Source organism: Plecotus auritus, assembly GCF_963455305.1.
Source record: "Plecotus auritus genome assembly, chromosome: 8".
In the NCBI taxonomy this organism is placed as follows: Eukaryota; Metazoa; Chordata; class Mammalia; order Chiroptera; family Vespertilionidae; genus Plecotus; species Plecotus auritus.
Genome location: NC_137782.1, coordinates 61,207,182 through 61,219,184, shown reverse-complemented (window position 1 = coordinate 61,219,184; position 12,003 = coordinate 61,207,182). Strand labels below are relative to the sequence as shown.

Here is a 12,003-nt window from a genome sequence, read left to right as displayed (position 1 = left end):
ACAAGCTTCAAAACTTCATATGTCAAATTTGCTGAAGGTATTAACATCATAGATATTTTTACGCTTAAAAATGTCGAATTTCGTGCCAAAAAAGAGTATTTGTGGGAAGTTATAATTCATTACTTTATTTTGAAGAAAAGTGCTGCTGAATACTTCGGGAAGCTTCTGGCAAACATGCTCCATCTCAAGATACTTGTGAACACTGGTTTAAACGCTTTAAAAGTGATGATTTCGATGTGAAAGACAAAGATCGTTCAGGTCAACCAAAAAGTTTGAAGACCAACAATTATAAGCATTATTGGATGAAGATGTGTGTGAAACCCAAAAACAACTTGCAGAAAGATTAAATGTTGCTCAGCAAACAATTTCCAATCATTTACAAGCAATGGGAAAGATTTTAAAGGAAGGAAAATGGGTGCCACATCATCTGAACGAAAGACAAATGGAAAACCGAAAAGTCATCAGTAAAATGTTGCTTCAATGGCACGAAAGAGTCTTCTTTGCATCGAAATGTGACTGGTGATGAAAAGTTGGATTTATTTTGAGAATCTCAAATGCACAAAATCATGGGTTGATCCAGGTCAACCATCAACATCAATTGCAAGGCCAAATTGCTTCGGAAAGAAGACAATGTTCTACGTTTGGTGGAATCAGGAAGGTATGGTGTATTATGAGCTTCTAAAACCAGGTGAAACCATTAATACTGATCGCTACCTATAACAAGTAATCAATTTGAACCATGCTTTGATCATGAAACGACCAGAATGTGCCAGAGGACACAGAAAAGTAGTTTTGCTTCATGATGATGCACCATCACACACTTCAAAACCAGTTAAAGACACATTAAAAGATCTTGCCTGGGAAGTATTAACCCACCCGCTATATTCCCCAGACCTTGCTCCTTCAGATTACCATTTGTTCTGATCGATAGCACATGCACTTTCTGAGCAGCACTTCAAAACATAAGAATAAGTGGAAAATTGGGTCTCTGAATGGTTTGCCTCAAAACAAGAAAAGTTCTATTGGGACAGTATCCACAGATTACCTGAAAGATGGGGAAATGTGAAGCTAGCAATGGACATTACTTTGAATAAAGCACTTTTGATCTTTCTCTTGAAATTATCATGTTTTCTTTGATTACAAAATCTGCATTATTAACTGGTACACCTGGTATGTCTCTTGGCCTTCTGTATGTCCTCTTTCGAAAAGTGTCTATTTAGGTCCTTTGCCCATTTTTTTGATTGGGTTGTTTATTTTCCCTTTGGTTAAGTTGTATGAGTTCCCTCTAAATTTTGGAGATTAAACCCTTTTCGGAGATAACACTGGCAAATATGTTCTCCCATGCAGTGGGCTTTCTTGTTGTTTTGTTGATGGTTTCTTTTGCTGTGCAGAAGCTTTTTATTTTAATATAGTCCCAGGAGCAGATACTGCTATAAGTTATGTCTGATATTTTTCTGCCTATGGATTCCTCTAGTATTTTTATGGTTTCCCATCTTATGTTTAAGTCCTTTATCCATTTTGAGTTTATTTTTGTGTATGGTGTAAGTTGGTGGTCTAGTTTCATTTTTTTGCATGTATCTGACCAATTTTCCCAGCACCATTTATTGAAGAGACTGTCTTGACTCCATTGTATGCTCTTGCCTCCTTTGTCAAATATTAATTGAGCATAATGGCTTGGGTTGATTTCTGGGCTCTCTGTTCTATTCCATTGGTCTATATGTCTGTTCTTGTGCCAGTACCAGGCAGTTTTGAGAACAGTGGCTTTGTAATACAGCTTGAAATCTGGTATTGTGATCCCTTCAACTTTGTTCTTCTTTCTCAGGATTGCTGTGGCTATTCAGGGGCTTTTTTTATTCCAGATGAATTTTTGGAGAGTTTGTTCTAGGTCTGTGAAATATTCTGTTGGTATCTTAATGGGGATTGCACTAAATCTATAGATTGCTTTGGGTAGTATGGACATTGTAATGATGTTGATTCTACCAATCCATGAACACGGTATATTCTTCCATTTGTTTTTGTCTTCCTCTGTCTCTTTTTTCAATGTCCTATAGTGTTCTGAGTACAGGTCTTTTACCTCCTTAGTTAAGTTTATTCCTAGGTATCTTAATTTTTTTGGTGCAATGGTAAATGGGATTGTTTTTTAGTTTCTCTTTCTGTGCGTTCATTATCCTATCTAATAAAAGGGAAATATGCAAATTAACCATCACCCCATCACAAAGATGGCAGTGCCCATAGCCACAAGATAGCGGTGCCCAGTCCTCTCAGCCCCGCCGGAGTCCCCCAGTCCCGGGGGGGGGAGGAAGTGGGGGTGCCCGCTGAGAGCGGGCAGTGTGAGTGGCCTGGTGGAATGAGGCAAGCGTTCTGTGCCCGGCCACAGATGGGCCTCTGGGCTGCGGAGAGCCTCTGGGCAGTGGGCGTGGAGCGGCCAGGCCCTGCAGAGAGCTACTGGCGCACGGATTCGTGCACAGGGCTACTAGTCTAAGTAAAAGCGTAATATGCAAATCAACCAAACGGCTGAACAGTGAACGACTGTCCAGACGACCATCCAGACAACCTTCCAGACTAAGCCAGGGCTTCGAGGGCCAAGGCAGCCAGGGCTGGCTGCGAGGGCTGAGGCAGCTGGGACTGTGAAGGCCTACTTTTGCATGAATTTTGTGCATCGGGCCTCTAGTTGGTGTATAAAAAAGCCATAGATTTCTGGGTGTTAATTTTGTATCCTGCCACATTGCCGAATTCATTTATTAAGTCTAGTAGTTTTTTGATGGAGTCTTTGGGGTTTTCTAAGTACAATAGCATATCATCTGCGAATAATGACAGTTTTAATTCATCTTTTCCAATTTGGATGCCTTTTATTTCTTCTTCTTGTCTGATTACTATGGCTAGCACTTCCAGGACTATGTCGAACAGGAGTGGTGAAAGTGGGCATCCCTGTCTTGTCCCTGTTCTTAGGGGAAATGGTTTTAGTTTTAGTTTTTGCCCATTGAGTATGATGTTGGCTGTAGGTTTGTCATATATGGCCTTTATCATGTTGAGATATGCTCCCTCTAGTCCCACTTTGCTGAGAGTTTTTGTCAAAAATGGGTGTTGGATTTTGTCGAATGCTTTTCTGCATCTATTGATATGCTCGTGTGATTTTTGTCTTTCAATTTGTTTATGTGATGTATCACACTTATTGATTTGCAAATATTGTACCAGCCTTGCATCCCTGGAATAAATCCCACTTGATCATGTTGTATGATCTTTTTAATATATTGCTGGATGCGATTTGCTAATATTTTGTTGAGAATTTTAGCATCTATGTTCATCAGGGATATTTGCCTGTAATTCTTTTTCTTTGTAGTGTCTTTATCTGGTTTTGGAATTAGGATAATGCTGGCCTCATAAAAAGAGTTTGGAAGTGTTTCTTCCTCTTGGATTTTCTGAAATAGTGTGAGGAGTATAGGTGTTAGTTCTTCTTTGAATGTTTGGTAAAACTCCCCTGTGAAGCTGTCCAGACCTGGGCTTTTGTTCGATGGGAGTTTTTTTTTATTACTGCTTCTATATCATCAGTTGTTATTGGCCTATTCAGGTTTTTTTATTCTTCCTGATTCAGTTTTGGGAGATTGTATTTTTCTGGGAATTTGTCTATTTCATCCACATTGTCCAGCTTCTTTGCATATAGTTGTTCATAGTATTTTCTTACAATCCTTTGTGTTTCTGTGGTGTCAGTGGTTACTCCTTCATTTCTGATTTTATTTATTTGGGTCTTCTCTCTTTGTTTCTTGATGAGTCTGGCTAATGGTTTATCAATTTTGTTTATCCTTTCAAAGAACCAGCTCTTGGTTTCATATATATATATATATATATATATATATATATATATATATATATGTATTTAGTCTCTATGTTATGAGCTATACAAATTAATAATGCTACCAGACGTGCGGGGGGGGAAAAATTCAAAAATGTCTCTATCATTCAACCAATGAATATCAGTGCTACACATGCACCAAGCACTATTCTAGGAGCTGAGGTCCCAGAAGTAAACAATGTAAGCTCTAGGAGCTTACATTCTAAGAAAGGGAGGAAGGGACACAATAAGCAAAATAAAATATATAGACTGTTAGGTGATAATTTAGTGCAATCACCCTAACCCTGTCACTCAAGGTCCTTAGATAAGAACTGGCCAGGGCTATGGTGTACAGATGGGAGGGGTGGGGGTAGGTTGGGAACTAGGAGAAACTGCTCAGGGACAGAACCAAGGACACATGATGGAAGATTGGTTATAAACTCCTGGAGGACAAGGCCATGTTTTGGTCCCATCTGTATCCCAAGCACAGTGCCTGACACATAGCAGGCAATGAGTGAACACTTCATGACAATGCACAGCATCTGGGGACTGTGAGAGACAGAAGCTTCATGTTTACACACACACCACTCTGCTCAGCACCACCATGCTGGATGAGAGGATCAAGGGGATAGATGAGGAAAATTAATCAAGAAAATATTATTCAAAATATGCTTTACCCATATACCTAGCACAGATGTCTCAATACCTATGTCAATTTTTAATTTTTTTTAAATTTGAGAAACATTGATTTGTCATTCTATTTATTCATGCATTCATTGGTTAATTCTTATATGTGCTCTGACCAAGGATCAAACCTGAAACCTTGGTGTATTGGGATGATGCTCTAACCAACTGAGCTACCTGGCCATGGCTAGGTGAATTTTTTAATTGAATTTATTGGGGTTACATTGGTAAATAAAATTATATAGGTTTCAAGTGTATAATTCTATAGTACATCATCTGTATATTGTATTGTGTGTTCACCATCCAAAGTCTAGTCTCCTTCCATCATCATTTATTCCTTGTTTACCTTCTTCTACCTGCCCCCTACCCTCCTTTCCCTCTGGTAATCACCATACTGTTTGTTGTCTGTGTCTATGAGTCCTATGTCAATTTTTGAAGAATTATCTTTACATCATTCTACTCTTCCCTTGAAGCCCCTTGCAATACAACAAAACTACTTGTTAAATCAAATCAGGAAGCATTTTCTATGTACTTACAATATGTCTTGCTCTATGCTGGGCCCTGAGGATGCCTATGATGCTTACACTTCACAAATTTCTTGCCATACTGGTAGAATAAGACACAAATATAAAATTTGGAATAGTTCAGGAAGATTTCAGGAGGGAGTCAGCAGAATGTGGACAGGTAGAGATTGGAAGAAAAGTTCTGCAGGCAGAAAGATAATAAAATGATGGTGAATAACAGAGAGCCTTGAAGACAGGTAAAGGGTATGGTGCACACCTAACCATCACAGGGAGCCATTGTGGGTTTCTGTGTGATGAGTATATGACATAGTAGTGTTTAGGAAGATGAGCCAGGCTGTTGAATGATTTGCAGGATGGATCTGAGATAATGAATGTTGAGAGGCAAGGGGAACAGTGAAGTACCGGACAGTGTGTAGATGAGACTGGGTCTGTGCATCAGTAAGACAATCAGTCCTGCTAGTTGTTGATTTAAAGAAGGATTCCTAGTAGTTTCTCCTGCTCCTTTGAGGACCAAATATGTTACATTCAGAAAAGATCAGTTAAACAGATGGTAATGGACATGGAAAAAGAAGTCCTTCCTTTCTAGCTAGGCCCCTTCAGTTCTAACCAATGCCACAGGGTCATTCATCCAGCATTTTAGTGAAACAACAGGGAACAGGGGTATTACAGCTGTCTCACCAATGGATCGAGAAATACAGCATATCAGGGCAGCTGCAATCAATATCTGGCTCTACTGTATTCTAGGTCTGACCCCTTAGCTTCCAGAACTGTTTCTCGTAGCCATCCAGATCTCAGCAGAGCCACTGCCCTCTGGTAGTGCCCAGTGAGGGGTTAAACCCACAGGAGAGAGGAGCAAACAGCTGCCTACTTTGTGGTAGGACAGAGAATGAGGAGCATCACCTCAAAAGCTCCTCACAATGCTACTAAAATCACTTTTTCTGAATACATGATTTTACAGAAATTCTTTATTAAAATGCAAACAAGACCATTAAACCATTATCCTATTAGCATCCATTAACAATTTAGCATTAATTAGTTTATCAGGTAAGGTAACAATAGAGACTAATTCTAGAAATGTGCTTAGGAATAGACTCTGAGTTCATTCACTCATTCACTAACATTTGATGAAGGCCTATTATATACTAAGCACTGTGCTAGACATTGGAACTGATCTTAAGAAAAAAAGATCAGAAAAGGTCTACGAGACAGAAAGACAAATGGAGGATACATATATATATAAAATAGTAGCTCTAAGGAATGGCAAAAGTGATAGTATGATGTAATGAAAAAGCAACAGAATGAATCAGCAGAGTTTAGCCTCTGCTCTGCTACTAATATGTCACACTGAACAAGCCATTTTTCTTGTCAGGACTAAGTGTCCTCAACTGGAAAGAGTTAAATTAGCATCATCATTGTGGCTTCAAGCTTCTAGGAGATTGCAGGCCACTGAAGTGGCACAAAATATAAACTTCGACTGCTTTGCAATTCTGATCAGCTAGGTCTGCAGCCCTGACTGGGCCTGCTTGCCATCAGCCAGAGCTGCCTGGACTTCCATTACACAGTCCCATGGATCATCACCAGTGGGATTCTGACAAACATATCCACCCACTGCTTCTCACCAGATAACTCTAGCATGTTCTGAACCTCACATCTGACCCCAAACCATTCTAGTCTCTACTGGGCCTTTGAGCTGAGGATATTAGGGATGCGGCTAGTTATTCCAGGGCAAGAGAGGCTTGGAGAACAAGTAGGAAGTCTGGAAAATTGCTATTTACTTTTGTAAATTCTACCATTGGTTGGAAAATTCTTATCTTATGGATTTTTTTCCAAGCTGGAAGGGCCCTTAGAAATAACGTGGTCTAGCTCTTCACCTGAGTCTGCTGTTGAACAGTGGAACCAAGTCACCAGAAGAGTAGGGACTCTTCTGGTTCCAAGACTAGTAAGTGGTTTTGCAACTCTCTCATTCCCTCCTTCTCCTCTAGATGTAGGCTCTTCCTTTAGCAGGTGACACGGCCTGGGACCTAAAGCACAACAGACAATAAACACTTTCTGTCTTTGAAAGAGAATCAGTATGGCCATAAATACATACATATACCCAAAATACCAAATACAATAGAGTTCACTTGATATCTGATCATCTTAGCAACAGGGCATAGGACATGGATGAAAAGTAGCAGCGTGGGAGACATTTGGAAGGCCACTCACTGAGCACTTAATGAGAATCGTCTCCTACTTCCCCCATAACCAGGCACAAACCACAAGCTTGCTGATTCTTAACCCCAGCAGCTGAACTACTCAAGGCCCAGAAAAGGGGCAACACACACAGTTTACACCTTTTATTATTCTGATAGAAATTTCTCTCCTGGGAGCAGAAAGGGGTCAAAAGTCCAAAACAAAAAATATATATCTTTATAAGTCAGAGCAAAGAAGCATTAAAGCAGTTATTAAAAAAAAAATAGTCTCAGTGAACAGAGCAGAGTAGGAGGTGTTAGAAAACTCACTCCAAGTAATTTATTCGCTGGGAACCACAAAGGGCTTTCCCAAGAACAGCAAAAACACCATTAATTTCCCCAGTACCCTCCTTTCAAAGGGCTCCAAACACTTCACACATATCGTTTTAAATTGTCCTCAAAGGCTCCAAAATAAGGGGTTACTATTTCCCCAGGTTCAGATGGAGAAACTAAAACATTCATGCCTGCCCTGCTTTGTCCAAGTCATCCTAACAGATTTGGCCAACATCGACTGAGTGCCTGCTATGCGTATGACCCATGATGGGCAGAACAGGAGGTACCAAGATGAAAGGTATCATTTCTGTCCTCCAGAAAGTCAGAAAGAATCCAGTGGGGCCTGACAGATGTATACATGAATCTTCTTGAAATAAGGCAGCCTATGTCAAGTGCCATAGAAAAGGTCCAAATACAGTGCCGATGTTATCAAATGCCCAAAATGTGCCAAGCAATGTGCTAAGTCTTTTACTAGCATCACATTAAGTCACACACTATGTGTGGCCTATCTTACAAAGGAAGGAATGGAGACAATGAGAGGTAAAGCGCCTTGCCCAGGATCTCAAGGCCAACTATGACAGAGCAGGGATTAGAACTCAGATCTACCTGGCTCCAAAGCCCATGTGACAGAAAATAACTTCTTGGGAAACCAAGTGCTGGCCTTTGGACATTTTAGTATGAAGTATCTACCCTATGGACAGAACACAGGAGCCCTCACTAAATTTGGGGGGAATGCTCTGTTTCCTGGCCCAAAATTGCATATATATGGATATATGAGAGAATCTGGATTCTCCATAATAGGGACTGACTGTTCTTATGGGTTAAAAAGCCAAAGGTAAGTGTCTTCCAAAGGGAACAAAGCTCTCTCTGGGCAAAGAAGGGCTGAAAGGTCCTGAGCACTTCCTGTTCCATACTTCTGTGTATTACTCTCTCACTAACACAGGCGACTTTGCTCCTATCAATGGATGGGTTAGTCAGTAGTTTGTTCACTCATTCATTATTTATATTCTACCTACTTCCAAAAAATGGCTCAAGTTGGCTTACAATAAAAGACATGTGGTAAGGCCAAAACAGCAAAATGTTTTAAATCAGTCAGATCTGGACTTGTGACTTACTATGCTGGTCACAGCCAAGTCCTTTAACTTTTCTGCCCCTCAGTTCTCCTCAGCTGCAAAATGGGGACACTCTCACCTCTATAATAGGGCAATTTGTAAGGATTCAATGAAATGGTGTCTGAAAGGTGCCTGGCACAGAGTTTGGCCCAGAGTATGTATCTCAACCAAAACAAAAGTAAAAGAAAAGAGTTAAGTAGCAAAGTGTGTGTGAGAGAGAAATAGGACAATGAGTAACTATATCAAAAGATCTAAATAAAAGAAGTGCTGTACTTTTTGGCAGCAGGGAAGCAGGATTGTTATACCATTCTCACTGTTAAATAAAGGGAAGCATATCAGTTCATCAGGACAGAGAAAGTTCTTAATTCTAAATGCAGAGAGAGACTCATATATTCATGAGTGAATGTGAATGTGCACACACATACACACAGGCTTCTACCATTTTTCTCTCCAACAGGAACAGGGGAAACGGCTCTCCAGAGCCCTGCTGCCCCTCTGACAACACCATACTACTTCTGTGCAATGAAGTACTTCAACAGTTAAAACATTTTTGTGCCAATATTTTAAGAGTGCAGAAGGTTCCAAATTACATGTAAAATAAACAATGCCAGACTGTGAAAACTCTTGGCTGCAACGTTCTCTGATGTTAACAAGAGTTTCTTTATTACTGTAACCTTTCAGAAGTGAATAAAAATTATTTCTCTGCCCTAGTTTTGCCCTCCAGTAAAAGGGAAGAGAACAGTGACCATGGAAAGAGCTGTACAATGACCTCTCATGAAGGGTAGGAGGCTGGGAAGGGGGCAGTTTCAAACACAAAGCCTTCCATATATGTTTCTAGTCAAAGGTTAGAACTTTAGTTTGTGCTATGCTGATCATATTGTAAAGTTTTACGTTCCTAATATTTTTATGTAACTAAAATGCTTAGGGGGATGAGAGGGCATTTGCGAGAGCCCAAACTAAGCCAATGCTATGGAGAAAACCCAAATCTTGACCAGGGCTCTTTAATTATTCAGTGAACCTCCTTACTCAGAAATTTAGTCTGAAGTCCCCTTAAGAATCAGAGAAGAAGATCTACAGGTGGCCAGGACTTAGGGAAAATATGGACAGACCATAGGAGTCCTCACTTGTAGACCTTTAAGTCAATGAGTGTAAATACTGGACAAACAGAAGAATCTCAAAATGGAGCTAGTAGGATAAAGATGCTTTCATCACTGCAGAATAAAAGGGGGAAAGTCACCAAATGAAGACAAACATGATTTGTCCTCTCACACCACTCTGCCTTTACCCACACTGTTTCTCTGCCAGGGATGCTCTGCTTGTCTAGCAAACACTTATCTGAAAGATACAAACCAAATGTCATCTACCCCAAGCTTTTTTCCTCTGGTCCTTCTCAGCAATCTTTAAATATCATAATCTGTAAATATTGTAGTCACCAGTTTATATGTGTCTTCTCCTACTAGATTTGGAAGTCAGGGACAGTATCGTCATCATCTTTGTATTTCTAGTGCCTAGAAGCTAGGTACAAAGTAATAGCTGGAAGCTAGCAGGCCACAATAAAATGGATGGATAGATGGGTAAAACCTTGTTTGTGTCTGGGAACAGAAATAAGACAGAGAATGATGAACTGCTAAATAAACAGAACACAAGCTCTGGGATTTAACACAAGGCTAGCTTTTCAAACTTTCACAAAGTTGCAGAATGTTAAGTCTGGAAGAGAATTTAGAAATCATCTAGCTCTCCTCCCCAGAGAGGTGAGGTGATTTGACTTACTCAAACTCACCCAGAGAGCAGCTGGCTTGGCCAGAACTCCTTCCATTATACCATACCATCCCTTCTCTTACTGTTGAAAATTTCAGGTGTAAATATTTATTTGGTAACAAGATGAGAAATGTATTAAGATTACATATTAGTATTTTGAGAATGTTATTTCCTTATAACAAATAAACAATGGATATCACACTAGGAATTCAAATAACTTAATATAAGATACAATATCTGAGTTGCTCAAAAAGCTAAACATAGAATCACTGTACGATCCAGCAATTCCACTCCTAGATATATACCCTCCAAAATGGAAGCATATGTTCAGATAAAAACTTGTATGTGAATGTTCATAGCAGCATTATTCATAAAAGCCAAAAAATGAAAAGAACCCAAATGTATATCAATTGATGAATGAGTCATAAAATGTGGTATAATCCACACAAGACTATCTATAAAAAGTAATGAAGTACCGAAACATACAATATGGATAAACCTTGAACACATTATGCTAAGTGATAGGAAACAGACATTAAAGGCCACATAGTATATGAAATGCCCAGAATAGTATATCCATAGAGACAGAAAGAGTAGTGGTTGCCAGGGATTGGGGGGGAGGGGGAGGGAGGAGGGGGAGGGAGGGAGGATGGGGAGTGACTGCTAATGGGCACAAAGTTGCTTTTTGAGGTGATGAAAATGTTTGGAATTAGATAGTGGTGATGGTTGTATAACACTGCAAATTCACAAAAAAGCACATTTAAAATAGTGAATTTTATGGTTTATGAATTATACCTCCATTTTTTAAAATGGAAAAAAAGATACAATCTCTGCCTTCTAGGAGCTAACAATTTAACTGAATCAGGACCAAAATACAGAGATACTAAAGAAGTCATTGGTTCAGTTATGTGACAAGTAATGTTATGCAAGTCAGCAGAAGAAAGAAACTATACTTTAGTTAAAAATCTTAATGCTAATGCTAGAGCCATAGTTTTTAGTAATGATATTTTCAGGCAACACAAAGCAGTGATTAAAAACACAGGCTCTAGAGCAGCCGTGGGCAAACTACGGCCCGCGGGCCGGATCCGGCCTGTTCGGCTGTTCTATCCGGCCCGCGGAGCCGAAAGAGCGGAGGGTTCTCTTGCTCTCCCCTCCGCTCCTTTACTTTGAATTTATATTAGTTCACACAAACACTCCATCCATGCTTTTGTTCTGGCCCTCCGGTTCAGTTTAAGAACCCATTGTGGCCCTCGAGTCAAAAAGTTTGCCCACCCCTGCTAGAGTCTGGCAGGTTTGGGCTCCAATCCAGGATGCCATATGTACTGTATAAGTCTGATTAAGTCACTTGACTGGTAGGCTAAATAGTTGTCTCCCAAAAGATATCTACGTCCTAATTCCTGGAATCTGTGAATATTACTTTACATGGCAGAAAAGGATTTCGCAGCTGTGATTAGATTAAGGATCTTCAGATGGGGAGTGTCCTGGATTATCCAGATGGGCCCTAAATGTAATCACATATATGCAGTCTTATAAAAGGGAAGCAGAGGGCACTTAGAACCACACAGAAAAGGAGAAGGTAACATGACCCACAG

At 40.0% G+C, this 12,003-nt stretch overlaps 1 protein-coding gene across 2 annotated transcripts in view; it reads right to left on the bottom strand.

The window, feature by feature from the left end:
• UQCC1 (ubiquinol-cytochrome c reductase complex assembly factor 1) overlaps nucleotides 1–12,003 on the bottom strand; it is a 142,958-nt gene that overhangs the window by 31,272 nt on the left and 99,683 nt on the right. The window lies entirely within an intron of this gene.